The sequence below is a fragment of the Anopheles darlingi genome, chromosome 2, assembly GCF_943734745.1.
Source record: "Anopheles darlingi chromosome 2, idAnoDarlMG_H_01, whole genome shotgun sequence".
In the NCBI taxonomy this organism is placed as follows: Eukaryota; Metazoa; Arthropoda; class Insecta; order Diptera; family Culicidae; genus Anopheles; species Anopheles darlingi.
In genome coordinates, this window is record NC_064874.1 from 55,473,105 (window position 1) to 55,478,104 (window position 5,000).

At 40.5% G+C, this 5,000-nt stretch overlaps 1 protein-coding gene across 5 annotated transcripts in view; it reads left to right on the forward strand.

Moving 5' to 3' along the window:
• Window positions 1-5,000, forward strand: part of LOC125959998 (tyrosine-protein phosphatase Lar) — a 229,252-nt gene that overhangs the window by 170,100 nt on the left and 54,152 nt on the right. The gene's annotated exons all lie outside the window — the stretch shown is intronic.

The following is a 5,000-nucleotide window of genomic DNA, read 5'->3' on the forward strand; positions in this document are numbered from 1 at the left end:
AATGGCACCGTAGCCATTAGAGAGGTCGTTGGTTGGATTTGCCACCAATGCTTGTGAAACAAATACAATAAACCACCAGTAGGGCATAAAAAATAAGGGCAAAGTTTTTTGGACCACTCATACTCTTTCGGTGTCTTTCGCTCATTCGAGGAATAGCTCTATCGCCCCTCTATCTGAGCATAAATTTATTGTTTGCGGTTCTTGAGCGAAAAATATTGGCAAGAACTTTGTTAAATATTGTCTACACTTGAGTTGCGATACGTTTTTTGCATAGTAAAGTTGGTTACTATAGTAAGAATCCTGTGTAGCTGCTAGAAGTAAGGCGAATATAACATCAACCGCGAGGCAATAATTTGGACGGAAGCCACTTTTCGTACTGTGTTTTCAGCACAGCATTGTCTTTAATAAAATGCCAAATTGAGGATACTGTTCAACCATTAGCACGGCGATCTATCGCTATCTCGAACTCGGTCTCTGCGGACGACAGTTTGGAAGAAGTTTTTGGTAAAAAACCAAAACATACACCTCAACCGATTCAAATAATTTTAGCGGTTATCCATTTCAAAATTTTGCCGTTAGATAACCGATAGAATGAGCCGGACACAGAAATACATGTGGAAAGTGGAGGAGGGGTGGGGAGGGAGCGAGTACATACCTAGTACATCGCTTGTACCTCCCCCCGTCCCTTCCAGATAGATAAAAAGATGATTTAGACATAATAATTGTCCCAAAAACATACACACCTTTTCAGTTAAATATCTTTGAAAAATACATTATAAACGTTAAATAGTGTTACTACGGAAGAAGGGAGGGAGAGAGATTACATTTTCAATGTCGAAAGATAATATTTGGGTAGTTTTTCGCATCATAAATTGATTTAATCTCATGTTTAAGGTTCTTGTTCATTTTACTGGTTATTTAACCGCCAAATTTTGAAATGTTCGGCCCCTAAATGTATGCAATTAGAATCGGTTAGCCTACCGAATCGGTTGAGGTGTATATATTGGGTTTTTACCTCATTAGCACTGCCCATTATCATGCATCTTTATAGCAACTGGTTTTACTGAAGCGTGCTCTTGCGGAAGCAACCATCACTGGTTACACGAATTGTCAACAAGATTTCGTTGAGTCAGAAATGGCCACATTTTAGTCGCTTTGTTTATCCTGATGTTATATGTTACTCTTACCACAAGTAGCATTAATTGAAGTAAACAATTTTCATAGTCCTTTTCTTTGTCATCTTGGCATAAATATCTAATATTTCACACGCTCTAAAGCGTTAATGGATATTTGTAAATTTTTCTTTTTTATTTACTAAGTATTCTCTTGTCACAAGGTAATCGTTGTTTTTTGTCGTGCTTTTGCGAATCTACCGTAATTTTCATTACGTCGTGACGCAAAACTCTCAGCCACTGTAGTGCGCCGCTCCATAGTGCAATTTGTAAATTGTTTTCCTCTGCTTTCCACATCGGTTTTTAATTTTTAATTTCCCATCGCATTGTATGTTGTTCCACTTTTCAAGCGGAAAGAGTGTTTTCGCTTTTTAACTTTGCAAAAGGTACAATAGCTCTACACCATAGTACAGACGCAAAGGCCGATCTGGATGAGCATGGCTGAGGTTGGAATAGAATAGGTTTATGTTTCATCATGCAAAGCGATACCGATCTGAAGTCGTCGTCGCCGCAGTGAACCGTATTATGAGTGCATTTTCATTATTTCCCTTGTGAGGAATAATATTGTGACAAAGGAGAAAACAGATTTAAAGTCCCCTGTTTTGAGTAAACAGCAGAGCAACATAATCCGTCGGTGAGATTGTGAAAAAATATCGTCCTCTCGCTAACAGCATCGTAGATAGAATCGACCTCAAACACGGGATCGACGAATAAATCAGACCGCAGGCGCATTTGTTAGAAAATCATTGAAAATGAGAGCTCCACAACAGAATATATGCTTCAAGCTTGTGGTCCCGAGGTGAGGAGAACAAAACGAAAGAGACGCTAATTCGGGGCAAACTCGTCTCTTCCTTTTGCGTGATCGGGAAATATTCACTTCCGAATGAAACTTCTTTTTATGCTAATACTGTATAAATTTGCATTTATATTTATATGCACTGCACAAGTGTTTCGCTGTGGTAACGGTTTGCTTTCCAGCGACTCGAAGCTGCTGGTATGAATATCGGTTCAGGGGCAGTGCTGCCCACTGTCCAAAAATATGTAAGATTCAGCGAATAAGAACTGGCATAAAGATACCGATACAGTATTGCCACACTTCAGAGTTTCGCTGATCTGTCACGGAGCTGCTTTTCAACGGGTCCAGGTCCATCCAGTGGCCGAACAATGCAAGACTTACTTACAAACGCTGCGATGCTGGTCGACAGGAACGTTTCTTATGTATTTTTTTCGCGTATTGTTAAATGAAAATTCAAATCCTGCAGTTGACGCTTTGGATGGTATGACCAACTTGCGAAGAACATTTGAATATGCATCAAACGGCTGGTGCCGGGTCTAGTGTCGGCAAAAGCTCTTGAAACAGAGTCGTATACCTCCCGTTGGAACGGTTTGCGAAAACCAGTGGCAAATGAACATCCTCGTTTTGATGGTGGCCAGTGCCGTCCGCTGGCTGACCGTTGGAAACGGAATCCAAACGATGGAGACGCCTGCTGGTACATACCTTCTGCCTTATAACTGGGCCCCGGTTGGTGGCCCCTTCTGTTGGAGGCGTTTCGAAACGACGCTTGGCTTAGCACAAATGGGTTTGCAGTTACAATGTTCATTGTTGCTTAAATGAAGAAATTTGCATTGTCCTTGTGCAAACGGAACGGTTCATGCTAGCGGAAGTCGCACACAGTTCCGCCCAAGGCAGAGCACTGTGGCTCTTTGACCCCAGCACTGTGCCTAGCGAACAAGAAGCCGGCAGAACGGACACACAAAAGGAATTACATTTTATTCAAGCAATTTTTCTTACTGACGAATATTTCGGGCTGCCAACTGCCAAGAGGATTGAAAGCACATTTATTTTGGTCTCACTCTGCATTTTAGCGCCCAAGATACTGAATGGTGCATTTTTTGTAAATGTACAAGAAGCTTCCAGTTTGTTTACCATACATTGCCTGAAAATGTGTGGCAAAAACCACCGCGACCTAATGAAGGTAGGAAGTGGTTTATGGGCAGTAGAGCAAGAAGCATCTCCTTTAAAACATTATTGGAATTGTTTTTCCAAAGCGAGTACGCGGATTTTTTTTATAGTTAAGAAAACCGTTTTTTCGAACAACCATCAAACATTTGATCATTGAATGTATTCCAAATAAGTCAATTTGCTGGCTCCATCGATTCTCTTGCAACTAGCTCCAAGCTATCCAAGCTTCATGTGCTGTAACAATCTTTTACAATGGTAAAAATGTTCACAACTTTATCGATAGAAATTTTACAGAATATATTACTATTAGTGCAAACATTCTTTGTAAGCACATATAATCTATAATTTATATGATATATCAGTGGGAATGATATATTTACTAGCAATTGTTCGGTTAGTAAAGTTAACTGGTTGTTGTGTTCAAATTGATTTTACGAAAAAATCGAAAGAGTTTGGAGATAAATTAATTGATGTCACGTCCATATTTCGTATTTTTGTTTGGTAGTATCGATTAACCTTTTTTTTAACTGTCACACCCATATAAACATTTCACGGATGAACTTGTATGTATTTTCGGCAAAGAAAAACAAATAATAATTACATGTGGCGTATTGTTTGCCAAATTTTCATTAAATCACTAATGAACTAAAGTGTTATTACTGTTTTGGAATGGGAGGTTGAACAGAAATCGAAAACCGTATTTTTGGCCAATTTCCCGTGTTTGTTCGATAACGTGAATTATTTTCAGCACCCTCGGAAGACTTTTCCAATTGATCAGCCAATTTTGGGGACCTTCTCCTCGTTGCTTACCGTCAACACGCCACCATCAACCGTCAACCCGCATCCGGCTGCCATAAACAACGCCACTCGCTGAAGGTCTAAATTAACGTATGATTATGGCCGTTCCAAAAACGAGTTTCACTCTACCAGCGGTCCCCTGTGCTTTTTGTGCCATTTAGCCAAGAGAGCAGAGACGCTGTTCTGACAGTCACTGGTTTGGTGTTCTTGGAGCAAGGCCTGGTGACTGTGTGCTGATAAGTACGGCCATTATGGTTGTCGTTGCGCTAAATGTAGGCAAAGAATGTTCGAAAACCGAGATCGTTTACTAGTGATTCGGATCTGTTGGCCAGAGTTCGGAGGGAGTAGTCTCCCCCGTCACGTCGTTTTGCGTTCGCCTGCGAAGCAATATGGCAAACGAAGCGGTCATCGCATATGAAGAGATACGTTAGACACTTCTAGAACCTTCAGGCCACTGTGGTATCAATCCCACCCCCTCCGTTCGAAGGATATTTTTCCGTTAATTTCCTCAACATTTTTTCCGATTCGGAACGGTAAGCAAAGAATGTGAACCAAATTGTAATAATGATATGGCCTGTAGAGCTCTCGCTCGTCGTCATCCCGACGAAACTGACGAAATAAAAGGTGTAAACTAAGGAGAACAGACGGGAAGAAACCCCTATCTATTTCGTTTACTTTACTCGACCGTACCAACTATCTGACCACAGCGGTGGTGTATTGGCAGGAAAGTTTATGGTCATGAGCCAAACAGAATAGGTGTAGCGTGCAAGCGTGCTCGTGATGGTCTAAGAAACCTAAAACTCCGGAGCAAATGTGTGATATCATTACAATTAATTTCAATTACGGTGGACGTTACTGTTGTATATGTATTATTTCGTTTCAATTATTCGGAGCAAAACGCTGCAATAATGTTGCACGATTTATCTCCTTTATCCCTTTTCTCCAAAAGCAGTCTGCTCTGAAAATGAATTCTTTCCATATGGTCTACAATAGTGCATTTTAAAATTCACTTTGGTTAGCACAATATGAGTTGACTAAATTATCGTCATGATCATTTGTTCTAACGG